The sequence below is a fragment of the Cryptomeria japonica genome, chromosome 2 (genome assembly GCF_030272615.1).
Source record: "Cryptomeria japonica chromosome 2, Sugi_1.0, whole genome shotgun sequence".
Classification (NCBI taxonomy): Eukaryota; Viridiplantae; Streptophyta; class Pinopsida; order Cupressales; family Cupressaceae; genus Cryptomeria; species Cryptomeria japonica.
The window spans coordinates 303,967,033-303,982,703 of record NC_081406.1 but is presented as its reverse complement, the minus strand read 5'-3'; positions in this window follow the sequence as shown (position 1 = coordinate 303,982,703).

The following is a 15,671-nucleotide window of genomic DNA, read 5'->3' as shown; positions in this document are numbered from 1 at the left end:
GCTTTCATAATCCTTAAGAGAAACTGCCAGTTCACTCTATCGTAAGCTTTAGCCATATCTAACTTCAGAAAGAAACCCTGATCATTAGCCACTTTCAGGGAATGGATATTTTCATGAACAGATATAATGGAGTCTAAAATCTATCTACCAGGGACAAAACCATTCTACTGGACAGAGATAATTCTTGGAAGTCCAGCAACGTGGAAGTTAGAACCTTGGATAAAATCTTGTAAATAGAGTTACAGAGACTAATGGGTCTAAACTTATTGAGAGAATCAACTCCTAGGATCTTCAGAATTAGGACAATGAAGGTAGCATTCAGTTCTTTTAGAAGCCTTCTAGAGCCAAAGAATTCTTTAACACCTTTGCATATTTTAGTCTCCACAATATGCCAAAAACATTGGAAACCATTTGGTCCAGGAGATTTATCTCCCTGAAAGGAAAACACTACCTTTTTGATTTCCTGATTAGATGGAATATAGGATAAATAGTTATTGTCTTCCATAGTCAGGGTAGAAGGAATAGCTTGCAACAGGATGTTTTGATTACTGGTATCTAGGTTATCCACTTCTCCCAACAGGGTACCAAAATACTCTAGAGCTTCCTTTCTAATATCATTATCCTCCATTAAAATCCCTTTATTATAGGATAATCTGGATATCCTGTTAGCCGCCCTATGCTTAAGAGCGGTTAAGTGAAAAAACTGGGTATTTTTATCACCTTCCTTCAAGAACAAGGCTCTAGATCTTTGTCTCCATAATGCCTCTTCATTAGAAATAATGGTGTGGTATTTAGACAAAAGAACATTTTCCACCACCCTTAGTTCATCAGACAACCCATTTTCTTGGATTCTAGCCTGAACTTCTTTTATTTCAGTTTTAATTTGAATTTTACTCTTGAAGATGTCCCCAAAAATCTCTTTGTTCTAGATTTTAATTTTAGCCTTTATAATATTGAGCTTTTTAGCTATTCTAAAGAGAGTCATACCCTCAACCTCAAAATTCCACCAAACAGCAACACAAGCTTCCAAGGAAGGATGGGATAACCACACTTTTTCAAATCTAAAAGGGAAGTTTCTCTTAGCTGAAAAAGAGTAGTAGTAAAAGAGATAGGATAATAATTTGACCCAATTTTGATAATAGAAGCAAGAGAACAACTATACTTGGTTAACCACTTAGGAGTAATTATGATTCTATCTAACTTCTCTTGATTCAGGTCAGCTCTGGTTCTTCTATTAGTCCAGGTATAGTTAATCCCTTGAATATCCACATCCATAAGAGCTTGATCATTAATGAACTCCATAAGGTCTTGTTTCCCATCAAGATGCAAGGGGAGACCTCCCATCTTCTCTTCCTCTTTTAGCGGAGTATTGAAATCTCCCATTATTATCCAGCTTTGATCAACAAACTTAAGTCTATCTTCAGCAAGGCTTCTCCAATATTTAACTCTCCCAGTTTTGGTATTAGGCACATAGACATTAGTTAACACCCATACAAAGTTATCCTTGATATGCTCAAGCTGCACAAAGTTCCTATTAAAAGTAGAGATGATTTCCTTACCTTTAATGTTTTTTTGGTTCCAAAAATTCATAGTTCCTCCTGAAGCTCCCTCCGAGCTAGATTCTATAACACCATTATTTTTTAAAATTCTATTCTTTTCCACTTTATCCTTATACATCTTGGTTTCCTAAACAAGGACCACATCCGATTTATGATCTCTTATGATGTTTCACAACACATCCTGCTTAAGAGAGGCATGCAACCCTCTGATATTCCAGGAGATTATCTTCATACTTTAACCAGAGATAGGGATGACTCGATGGAACACTGTGTTCAATCAGCATGGTTCTTCCAGCTTTCCTGTTCCCTTTGATGTTTTAGAGATTGTCTCCCCTACTTTTTGTTTTGGCTTCCAACATCTGCCTTTTTCTTATTCCTGCTTCTAGTTGAGATACCTCCATTGAGTTCCTCCTTATTCAATTTTCCCTCTTTCGAACCAAGAATCCTAAGATTTCCTTCCAAGATATCCATTACCACACTATGTGATGGGGTTTTACATTGAGGAGGCTTTGGGATTCCATTAGTTAAAAGCAATAAGGGCTCAATATCAAAAGGGTTAAACTCTTGAGCTTCATTGAAGTTTTCCTCAATTGATTTTGAGAAAGAAGAACAAGCACAACTTCATTGGGACTTACCTCTTCCTTCTCCTGACTGACAGATCCAACCTCCTGGTCCTCTGGGTTATTTTTGTTGTTCAACTCTCTTCCTTGCTTCCCCTCTTTAGTACTCTCTATTTGGTTATTAGAGTAGACATAATCCTATTTTTCATTATTACTATTCTCACCCTTCTTAACCTCATTTACTAGTTCCATTACTTCCTTATTTGGATCACACTCAACTGATGAGTCTCCTTTTTTATCAATCATTTGCCATATCTTTTTATACTTCACATTGCTATCAGTCTTACTTTCCTTAATCTTCTTAAGCAGATATGATTTTTCCCAATGCCCCAATTTCTTGAAATGGAAACAGGCAAATGGGAGTGATTCATATTCAATAGCTTGGGTCCATTTTCCTAGTTTAGAAATAATCTCTATAGATTGGGGCATATCCATCATTTGATTAATATTTACACAGATGCGAGCAAAGACTAACCTTGATTTAGCTGCCATCATTGGATCAATCGAAAGAAGTTCTCTAAAAGAATTCACAATACCCTTAAAGACTTCCTCATTCCAGAATTCCAGTGCGAGACTCGGGAGGCGTGTCTAGACTGGAACCGATACAAAGAAGGATTCATCAAGGGAGAGGTTTGGGACCCATTTCTGAAGAGCCAAAGTTGACTTGCCAAACATCCATGGACCTTCCCATAGATCCTTATTCATATCTTCTTCAAAGTTAAAAGAAAAGGAAAAAAACCCCCTAGGCAGCACTGCCACATCCACTTGACCTTTTAAAACCCATTTCCTCCTTATAAAATTCCTGACAACATCAATGTTAGGCCTAAAGCCAGTAAATCATCCAACTAAAGTCATGGTTAAACCAGTGATAGTTAGATCTACCAGTTTATCTGGAACAAAAATAGCAACCATCCCTGAAACTAGATCAGAGATGTTTGTAACTTCCGAGAACCCTGATTTAGCCAGCGGCTTCACTCCAAAGAGTGAAGACCATTTTTTTCCTTTATCTCTATCATGTGGGTCCCCAATTTTGGAATCTTTGTCCTCCATCGATTTGACTGTTTCCTTGTCCTCTTCTATACCTTGAGACACCTATCCTCTTGCTTGATTGCCAGTTCCGACCCCAGAAAAACTGCCTTCCCCAGGAAATCCGCCATTCCCAGATTATAAATTTGGGGTTCCCGCTCCTTGTTGCTCCGCCCTCATTTCTTGTCAATCTATTCCATTCTCTTTCCTCCCCTTTCATTCTCCAAATTTGTATAGCTAATAAAGCCTTATTCATAGAACTAATATTCCTTAAACCCAACGCCCCTTAGGCCTTAGGAGAACATATTTTATTCCAGGCAATAAGGGGAATTCTGTTTTTGACTTCCACCCCTGACCAAAGAAACTTTTTTTGGATTCTTTCAATTGCTTCCGCAAACTTTCTGGGGATTTTGAACAAATTGAGAGCATAAACAGGCAAGTTTTGGAGAGTAGCTTTGAGCAGAGTAACTTTGCCCTCTTGACTAAGGACTGCCTCTTTCCAACCAACCAATTTTAAATTAAATATATCCACCAACTTATTCCAGAAATTATCCTCAGGCTTAATACACAGAGGAAGCCCCAGATAAGAAGAGGGGAGCTCAGTTATTTTATAGCCAAGAATTCTTTCAATCCTTAATTGCCTTTGAACAGGGGTATTGATGAAGAACAAAGAACACATATCCCAATTAATTTTTTGACCAGAGGTAGATTCATAAATATTCCTTTGTTACAATGTTGAATTTGTGAGTTTTGGGTCTCTTGTAGCTTGTTGGGAGTTGTTTGTTTCTCCTCGTGACTTGCATTTTGGCTATATACCATTTGTGAAGGTTTGGAGATGTGTATGGGCTTGGAATAGCCTTAGTAATGTTTCTTTATAGCTATTATGGTGTTACTATGTCTTCCCTTGTTGATGTGCAAACAAGGTGTCAATCTGAGCACTTTTGGAGAGTGTATGTGATTGTCAAAGGATGATTACTCTTGTTGTGAGTATGTAATTCCTTATACTTCTATTTCCCTTATGATTTTTTGATCTCTTGAACCTTCTGGGAGTGCTCTTGGATCATTTGTGAGCTTGTGGTCAGACCTCAGCAAGTGCCCTTCCTCATTTGTCAGTTTCACTTGATTTTAAGCACTTTAACCAAAAACATTATCTTATCAACCAAAAGAGCTACCCAATTCACCCAAAATGCCATTCTGTGTGCCACGGGTGCTAAAATGGAAACCAGGAGTGCTAATTTGCTCCAGAGGTACCGAAATTGATAGTTTGACTTGTATGATTAGTATTCTAGATTTTATGCATTTCTCAGAGGCATTTTTGGATGGTATTGAGCTTCTTTGAGTTGTTTATGGTGTTATTTGATCTTGAATAATGGTTTTGTGCTCTAGTAAAATGTTTTGTGCCTTACCATTGAGGATTGCGCTTAAATGTGTTTGATTGCTCTAGCGAGAGGAAGGATGCCTTGCTATTGAGGAATGTTTATGAGAACTCCAGTGGGATGTTATTTACTTATTGTTGAGGATTGGATTTTCTCTTAGATTGGTCTTGATTTCATACCTATGATTTAGTTCCTTGATTTCTATGCTTGGTGAAGGTTCTTTCTTTGTATGTCTCTTGTAAGCCTTCTTGTTGTGGTTTCAATGTTATTGGTTATTTTGGACCTTGGTTTACTAGGTCTTGTTGGGTTGTGAGCCCATGGTCATGTTTTGCATTGTTATGATGTTACCCTAAAGGTCTAGGAGCATGCTAAGGGAGAGTGGGCTTCCAAACTTGAGTGACTAGGATTGCATGGAGTAGACAGCCAGGTTACCCAAAGTCTAGATCGATGAAATATCTCATTGGGAGTTTATGCTTTGTAATTAAGTGAAATTGAATTAATAATTCTTGGGGTTTGGGTAGAATAGTTCATCTTAATAAGATAATAAATGGCTAGTGGTTGCTCTATCTTGACCAGTGGTTGAGATTCGGGATAAGATTGGGAAGTCCTTGATAACCCAGGTAAGCTAGTCTCCCTTACTCCATAGAGGTTGAGATGGCTCCACATGTGCATCTAGGATGGCTAGGATAGGTGCCTAACTTCCCATTTGTCACATGCAATGATACTCTTTTTCCCTACATGTAGGTCCTAGTGCCTTTAGTCTCGATTTGATGTGTTGCCTCTGGAGGAATTATGGTTGGAGATTTTATGATTTGCATTCTTGCACTTGTTTTGTATTGGTCTTCCTTTGGTTGATAGGTGTCAGCCTACATCTAGAGTGTGAGTGGGATCTTGTATCATCTCCTAGCATGAGGGATGGTTCCTTATGGTCCCACATGGTCAGGTGGTTTGATGCCTTCTTCCATTGGGATGTTCTTGGTTGGATTCTCTTGTGTGGATGTGGATCTCTTGTCTTCTCAGCCGTGGATGGATATTTGTAATAGATTGATGTATAAGATTCATATGACATATGTATATGATGTATTAGATACATGATGTAATTGAAATGTGAATGAGATTTATGTTCCTTGTGGTAAAAGGATATTGTATTCATGTATATGGTAGATGATGTATAAGTAAACATAATGATGTATCATGAGTATATTGGATATTAATTCATTAATGGCAATAGAGGCATTGGGTATATTGTTATGCATTTGGTTTCATGTAATACTGGAAATGTGGTTGTAATTGGATTATGATGTTAGAAATGAATAAGTAAATTTGGTTTAGGAACATTTGGTTTGGTGCCCTAAAATGAACCAAAAGGATAATGGGTTATGTTAGATTATGCATTGAAAGCTAATGATTCTCATGATAAGGAAGATGGTAACTAATTGGAAAAAAGTAAATGTTGTAATAGATGTTAATGGCTTCTTGATATGAATGTGTTACGTGTTTTTGATAGCAAGTAATTATGTTGGAGTGCCCTAGAGAAAGTGTAAATGGATATATGTATGTTTTGATATGTTTGTGGTTAAGATGTTATTTCCACTTGCATTATATGATGCAATGGATATGGAGATGGTCATGATGTTTGATGCATATATGAAAAGTTAAACTATGATCTTATATATGTTAGAATCAAGGATAACTGAGAGGGGGGGGGGTGAATCAACAAATAAATTTTCTGATTTATTCTGAAACCACCAGAAACATATGCAAGAAAGTAAAATGCAAAAACACAAGATGATCAACAAAAAAATCATAACACCAGGATTTTAATGTGGAAACCCAAATAGAAAAATCCACGGTGGGATTCGAACCCACAATATTATTCCACTATGGCCAGTAGAAAAACAATATTACATGAGGGGAATGCACTTGCATTCAGGCACATTGTCTAGAGTTCACTACTCAAGTTACAAAACATGGCTACAACCCCAGAGGAAGGCTCATTGCCTTACAAGACATTAGAAATTTATTACAATAAGTGAAGAAATGGAAAATAGCATTTGACTATGCCAAATATCAATTCCGGTTAGGAACAAAATGATCCATTGCACTGTTCTGCTCTGCAACTGCTCATAGTATCAACCAAGATCAAAATGTGCACGTGAAACTATGCTCAATTGCTCAAAAATGGTCTACCATATCACACTACACACATAATGCATCATCCAAATCGGTCTTATATATATCTGATTAGCAAGATTAATCTCCCATGGGTCGACTTCCAAAAATTGCATAACACACAACATGAAATGTGTACCTGTAAGTTAGCTTCAATCTTATCAAAAAATTTGTACCAGACTTAAAACATTATCACATGCTTCCTATAGGTCTCACATAACTCCCCAACATGATTCCAACCACTAGAATTATCTTAAATAATCCAGACACACACTGCATCATCAAACATGAAGAATAATCTGCTTTGCTACTCTACCAGATACTAGATCTTCAAACAAGTGACATAATGAATACCAAAGTGTATATTTGCATGATAACAAGCTTTTGATACTTAACCAATCAACCCTGATCACAAAAACCAAAATCTACTTCATCGAAGCTGAAAAGTGCTCTCAAACCTGTACAATGGGCTTCACCGGGCAAACTGATCACAAAAAACATATTCTAGATCACTGGTTAATCAAAACTTCATACCGGATCAAATCAATAGGTTGAATTGCCATCAATGACAACTCCTAAGCATTTGCAATCATAAGAAACTACCAATCTTCACTTGAGCATCACCAGAACATCAAATACCAACAATCTCCCATTTTGGCATTGATGGAAACACAGATGAAAAATGATGAATATCCCAAAATTTTGCTAACATAAAAAATCTAAATCTGAATTCTGTACATTCAATCTACACTGTCTCCCCTTGAACTGATTACTCCATTTTTCACTGCTCTCTCCCCCTTTGACATTAATGACAAAGGGTGCAAATGACCAACACTTATGAACAAACAAATGAATGAATGTGCTTATTTATATAAACTTAAAGATGTTTTAGTAAGTCACCTTTAAGGACTTCAAATACTTGGTCCATCCTCTCAAGAAAGAGTCAAATATATTTATTAAAGCACTGTACATAAATGCATGAATCTCAAGACTCAGAAGATCAGATGGTATTGGTTTACTTAATACACTAATTGCATCTTGTTGTGCTCCCAATAAGGTATCCATCCGTGCAGTTATCAAACTCCTTAGTTCACCAACTCTACTCAAAATTCTATCCTTGTCTTGATTCAAACCCTTTATTTTAGCAGTGTAATCCAAAATTTGTGCTTCAAGGGTACTTGGAAAAAATGATCGAGGTGCGAAAGAATGTCCTAAACTAGATAGCTTACCTTAAAGTTCTCTTATCTGCCGATCAATGTCTGCAGTGAATTTAGGCAAAATAGACAAAATTTGAAAATTTTCTCGCCTTCATCTAATGCCTCTTCTACACTCTTCATTGCTAACTTTAGGATCACTTTGTCCCTCTCTACTTCTTTTAACTTTTCTTGCAATCTCATCTCATTAAACCTCTTTTGTACAGTTTCATCCACAACCTTTTCTAATGATACAAAATTTTAGTTAACAACATTCAATAAATTCTTAAGCTTTTTAGATGGATAAGCACCACAATCTTGACAAAAATTGGGTAAAAATTTCTCCCAAACCTCAGTGGCAAGAGTAATAACTTCCTTTTCTTCTGTTTGAGAGTTCAATAGATCTTTGCTTGCCTTAATTTGAGCTTGGGTGGAAAGTCTTAATGCTTGAAGAATGGAAAGAGTGCTTAATTCCACCGGACCATGGGAAAAGTCATCCTCAATAATAATCTACTTACCTTTGGTAGAGACATTGGCCGCAATCATGAATATAGGATGTTCCTTCAAAGGTTCATCACTCTTCCCCTTCTCTACCTTTTCCCTTTCATCCTTTTCACCTTTGGAAATGTCCTCTGCTATCATTTCTGCAATTACCTTAATCTTAGGAGGGTCCTGAGTAGCTTCACCAGAGACATTTTCAGTGGGTGCATCTTGTACTACTTCTTGCTCAACCTGCTCAATAGATGGCTGATCTATCTGACCACCAGAGACCTTTGCATGTACTTTCAGAATGGAAGTGTCTTTAGGAATGTCTTTTGTTGGGTGGGTGCTAACTTGAGGTTGATTTATCTTATATTTCTACTCAAGCAAAAATTCTTTCATAATCTGCTCAGTCTCATTGGCAACTTCATCAATTTCATTGATCATTATTTGGTTGACCCTTTTCTTACTTCTGAACATTTCTTTGGCCAACTTAAGTAATCTATTGATTTCTTCTCTAAAAATATCCGAACAAGAATTAACCAAAACATACTCTTGCATTTCCTCATCTTTCTGACGGGGAATATTTCTCTAGATGTCCAAAATATCATACAATTCTTTTGGTAACTCAAATGATAATTCAATTAAGGCTCTACTAAAGTTATTCATATAATGAACAACTACTTCCTCTAATTCTCTCCTCTCATTATCATCTCCATTTTCATAATGTAAAGCAAGATTATTCAAGTTACCATCCTTAATGATTTCATCCTTTATTTCTTCTAGAGACTTAGGAGGAATAATCTTCACATTACGAGATTCTAGGACTTCATCAATGTCATATTTTTGCTTTTTGCTCCCTCTAGACCTTCTAGATGGCTCACCTTCGGTATTTGACTTATTTGGAGGTGGAGAATCACTGAATGGCTTCCAAACTGTACACGAGCATAAGTTGTAGTCTTTTTAATCTCTCTAAATTCTTCATCAAACTTAGTCTCTTCCTCTGCAACATGCTGCCTAGAAGGCTTCTCCTTTTTTCTTTTATCCATAACACCGATAGATACTGCTAGTTTGGGCTTAGGTGGAGGAACCAATTTCTTTACTTTGAAGACAAGTGTACACTTACTAGGTTTAGCTTGGGATTGCATAGGAGGGTTTACCAGTTCAGGTTTGATTACATCCTCCTCCCTTAGAATGTTTTGACCTCTTTCCCTCTGTATGTCTTCCTTAGTCAGTCCCATCTTTTCTCCCACCGCCTCTACTTCCTTTCTGATCTTCCTCTTCTGGGTCGGTTCAGAGAACTTTTGATGTAATTTTAAGTCCTCTTTGAAATTACCAAAAAATTCCTCTTTTGGATCTACCAGTTGGCTCAATAGGTGTTGAGCATATGCATCAAGTGTGATAGAGTCAACTTCATACCCCATGGCCATGATCCAAATTATCCTAGGCCCAACCGCTTCCATTTGACATTGATCTTTATCAACCATGAATCAAATTGTTTGCTCATACTTCTCTACAATCTCCTTGGGAATTCTTTCTCTGCTCTTCATGGAGGCTTGAAAGGTTTTGAAACATCCCCATAAAGAAGATATTCTCATTCTGGCATCTCCTATTCCCCACAATCCCTCTTTTATTTTCATTGCCACTATTCTATCATAGGCCCATTGAACCTTTCCTTTTACATCGGGTGTCTCATTCAAGAAGTATAAGGCCAAACAAATAAGAAGAGTCCCATAATTAAAGGTGTGCTTCTTGTCTTGCTTAATTTTCTTCAAATTACTTATTAGCTCATTCAAAAGGACTGTACACTGATCATACCTCACCTCATTCTTGAGCATCTAATATGTTGTATATATGGTAGTTCCAAAGACAGAGTTCTATCTACTTGATTGATAGACTGTAACCAACCACCATCGATGCAAACCTCACATCATGCTCCAAAATGACAATGATAGTCATTGCTTTGTTGTTGAACTTGGAACTGGTAGCGACTATCACTGTGTTATTTGATACTTTTCTTAGGCCAAGTACTTCACCAATTTCACTAAGGCATGTCACAACTTGAATTGCTTGTTTAGTGATCTTGTGAGGCCTTTTGAGCCATATGAATTCATCATGGACTTGACTGAGGATATACCAGATCCACTTCGCTTTATCGAACAATGGAAAATGGACGAACTACAAAAAACCCTTATCCTGAAGAACCTTATATTCTAGTTTGAGGTTACCCATGATGTTCACCAAATGTTTGTTATATAGGATCAACATATTAGTGTTCCCAATCTCCTCAAGATCACAATGGATGTAAGCCCTAATATCCTCATTGTGAAGGACGTTGTAGGGCACCAAAGAAAATGCTCCTTCCGAATCATCTTCAACAAAATTGAAAGGATGTTTCTTGAAAATAGGTTTGTGTCTATCCTTGATCTCAACAACCAACAGGGTAGCAATTCTAGACACCAATGCCATTTGAATCTAGGGTTTAAAACTAATAGCTTCTCAAAATAGATAAATACCTTAATTCACAACCAGATGGAAGAATTCACCTTTGGTTACTGTAAGATTGGTTTAGATCTCCAAATCGCTTCACTTCACTATACTTCTTTATTCTCTTGGTCACGTTGTGAAAAATGGATCTTTGAAATTCCCCTTTTTAACCTCTGAAAACCTAATTCTGCGTTGTAATAAATGCTTCAACCGGTTACCATGATATTCATAAAATAACTTATCGAAGCCTCAAATCTTCATCCAATCTTCTGAATAGCTTTTTCATACATGATTTAAACTTTTTGTAACCTTCTGGAATCAGTCATAGATCTTTGAAGAGGGAGGTTCTATCAATCTCCAAAAAGCCTTAGTTACTGGATGAAGATCCTTCTCTGGATTCAGGTGCAGATTCGCTGTCTATCTTGGATTCATATTTTCTAACCCACATATTCTCATGCTTGTCTTTGATTTCTTCTACTTTTGCTTTGCTTTTCTCATCTAATTTTTCCTTTGTTTATTGTATCATTATTATTGCTTCTACAATACTTTGCAATGTGATTGGTTTTGTTGCATGCACGACAAATGACATTTCTCTGCATGGGTCTAAAATTCATTTGATTTGGTCTCATCCTGCACTAGTTAGAGATATGTCTAAATATCCCACAAGCCTAACATCTCTTATTCTGAAAATTGTTCATTACCTCTCTGCAAATGTTTGACTTGTCACCAAAACTATTGCATATGAAACACTGACTGGTAAAAGTAGGACCATTGTTCATATTATTCATTCCATTATTCATCTTACTTCTGCATTGATTCACCATATGACCAAATTTATGAGCATCTATCATTGAATTTATGAGCATTAGGTTGTCTTACTAGAGGATTCTTTCTCTTCTTGTGATTAGGTTTTGTATTGCCTTGTCTAGATCCGAAGGATTATCCCTTCTCAAATCCAAGTCCTCACATGTCCTTTCCATGTCTCTAACTTTTCAGTATCTCATCAAGCCTTGCTAAGCTAGCATTGAATTTGTCTTTATATTCATTTGTAGTAGCAAGTTCATCTCTTACAAAAACAATTTGTCTCTCAAGTACTTGACCATTATTCCTTGATTGTGTCAACTCAAGCTTCAACTGATCATTTTCATAGGTAAGTTTGAAGCACTCATCTGCTCCATCTTTTAGTGATTGAGTCATAATTTCTTCATTACAATGGATTGCATCTCATTCTTCAATACAATATTCTCTCTAGCAAGCTTGTCACATTCATCTGCTTTGTCCTTATTTTCTATGCTTTGATCTTCTTTCTCCTTCAACTTGTCCATCAACTCTTTCCTCTTGTCTCTTGAAGTGTTGGCCTTATCTTTCAAATCATTAATGAAGTCTTCTACTACATTCAGGTTTCTCTTTAAGGATCTTATCTCATTTCTTGTTGCATCAAGATCCTCATGTGCCACACAAAGTTGTCTCTGAAAGCCTAAATCCATTGATTCAATCTCCTGGACTTTCCTCAAGTAGTTAGGTTTCCTTAGATGAACTATCCTTGTTGGAGTCAAGGATCACTAAGAGGGGGGAGGGGGGTGAATCAGTGAGCTACCAACAAATTAATTTTCTGACTTATTCTAAAACCACCAGAAACATATGCAAGAAAGTAAAATGCAAAAACACAAGATGATCAACCACAAAATCATAACACCAGGGTTTTTACATGGAAACCCAAATGGGAAAAACTGCAGTGGTATTTTATCCCACAATATAATTCCACCATGGCCAGTAGCAAAACAATATTACATGAGGGGAATGCACTTGCATTTAGGCAAATTGCCTAGAGTTCACTACTCAAGTTACAAAATAGGGCTACAACCCCAAAGGAAGGCTCACTTCTTTACAAGATATTACAAACTGATTACAATAAGTGAAGAACTGAAAAAATGGCATCTAACTATGCCAAAAATCAGGTCCTGTTAGGCAACAAATGATTTGCTGCACTGTTCTACTTATCTTCTTTATTATGCTCTACAATTTCTCACCAGATCAACCAAGATCAAAATGCGCATGTGAAACTGTGCTCAAACACTCTAAAACGGTCTACCACATCACACTACACACATAATGCATTATCCAAATTGGTCTTATATATTATCTGATTAGCAAGATTAATCTCCCACAGATCGGCTTCCAAAAATTACATAACAAGCAACATAAAACGTGTACCTATAAGTCGGCTTCAATCTTATCAAAAAATTTGCACCAAACCCAAAACATATTATCACACACTTCCTATAGGTCTCACATAAATCCCAAACATGATTCCAAACACACACTGCATCATCAAACATGAAGAATATTCTACTTTGCTCCTCTACCAGATACTAGATCTTCAAACAAGTGACATAATCAATACCAAAGGGTAGATTTTCATGATAACAAGCTTTTGATACTTAACCAATCAACCCTAATCACAAAACCCAAAATTTGCTTCACCAAAACTGAAAAGTGCTCTCAAACCTATACATTGGGCCTCACCGAGAAAACTAATCACATAAGACATATTCTAGATTACCGGTTAATCAAAACTTCATACTGGATCAAATCAACAGGCTGAGTTACCATCAATGATAACTCCTAAGCATCTACAATCATCAAAGACTACCAATTTTCACTGGAGCATCACCGGAACATTAAATGCCAACAATATAGTGGTGGTTTACTATGTTGCATCAACAAATGTTTAATTTTTTTTTTAATCTCCATTTGTTAGTTAGTTTAGTTATTTTCTCTAGGGTATTTTGGCAATCATTACAGTACTCAAATGAAAGAATATTCAATGCAATAAAATACATCAAGATATGCAAAATGCAACTCTAAAGAAGAGGTAATCTTCAATGAAGGAAAGATTAAGATGAAGGATCACATGCTTCCTTAAGGAGATATTATCCATAAGAGATATATTATTTCAAGAAAGAAATGACATCAAGGTATGGAAAATGCAACCCCGAAAAGGAAAAAGTGAAAACTTAGATAGAGAGAAGAAATAGGATAATATTCCTACCCCCCAATCATAGAGGCAAGAATGAAATATATTGCTGCCCCAAGATGATTGTAATTGAAAAAAGATCACCTCTTATGAAAAATATCTCCCAATTAAGTTAAATACTATTGCCATAGGGTGAGGAGCAATATAAAGGGTGAATGGAGTGCTAAGGTACTACCTCTTCACCAAGAAAGAGTGCAAGATCAATTGGAAGAGCTATGCAAGCCTTATTATACAGGTCTTGAACAAATATTTTAAATGCTTTACAATTTCCAAGAGAATGAGAATAAATACAATGAAAAAGAAAATGTGAATTACCTTCCTTATTATTATCATTATAATTTAAGTCTAATGAAAGGAAAAACAACATTCTTATCATACTTCAATCTCCAAATGTTTCTAGTAACTAATTTCTTTTGGTCATCAATTGGAGTTAGTCTCATCTCTTGAGATGTAGGACAAGGGTCGTTAGAAGAAGATGGATTATCAACTATGATTTAAATAGTTCCATTATCAACTAGTTCTTGCATACTCTTTTGAAAATATGGACAATCATTAGCATGATGATCATGAGTTTGATGATATGAGAAAAAAGGAGTGTTTTACGAAGAAGCACTTTTAGATGGACCATAGGTTCTATGTCTTGCAATATAATCCTTAAAGTTTTGAATTCTAAGGATATCATCCATAGGTGATTGATGAGGATGTCCTAGACCTTTGATACTAGTTATTGTATGAGGTTTTATAGGGACTTTGATTCCTTGTTCAAATTTTTCATGTCCTTGTTCTCTAAAACCTTGTTATAGCCACTCTTGTAAGAATATTTTAATTGAGAAGGAGTAGTATTATAATGAATTTATTTAAAATTTGTAGTGTAAGTATATCTAGAAGGAACAAAGGGAGAAGTAGATGAAGAAGGAATATTCTTTATGGGGAAATTCTCCTTTCTATCATCATACATATCCTCTTTGATAAGTTGGGAAGGAAGATCCTTATCATCTAAGGCCTCATATTTACTTAATTTTATGTGGGGAGATAGATCATGAATGAAATGATTGCCATCATCTTCTCTTCAAATGCTTTGATGGTTAAAATAGGTTGTAGGAGAATATGGGGGATCTAGAGAGATTGAAACGCCAGTATTTTGACCTTGTCCCCCTTGCACTAGGGTAGGTGTATGAGAAGAATATGGTGCCATGTTTATCTTCAATGATTGCTCTCCATTAGAGAGATAATTTGTAGTGCTCCACCAGGAACCCTAAAGGAAAACCCACAACAAGGGTGAAACAATTTTTTTTTTAAAGTATAAACATCATAATTGCACTTACACAACATGCACGATAACACAAGCGGAAGACTTACACTAGAATTCCTTAAGGGTTACCAACAAAGAATTAACTTCAAGAATAAAATCCACAAAACATAAATCCACATATGCATCATTAACTCAATGATCACAAGAAGCCATAAGCAAATAAAGATTCATCATAGAAAGATTGAAAGGATACAATATAATTTCCACTTCAATGAGCATTTATAAACATCATAAGGGAAACTGATAAAAACATCCCAACATAGGATTACATTGGTCTTCCAATACATAGCTTCTCAATAAACACATAAGGATAGATTTCATCCAATACATTAAGTCATTTAACTATTTAATCTAGCAATAATTAATTTAAATAAATCAATAATCATAGAGCATATTAATTAAATGATTA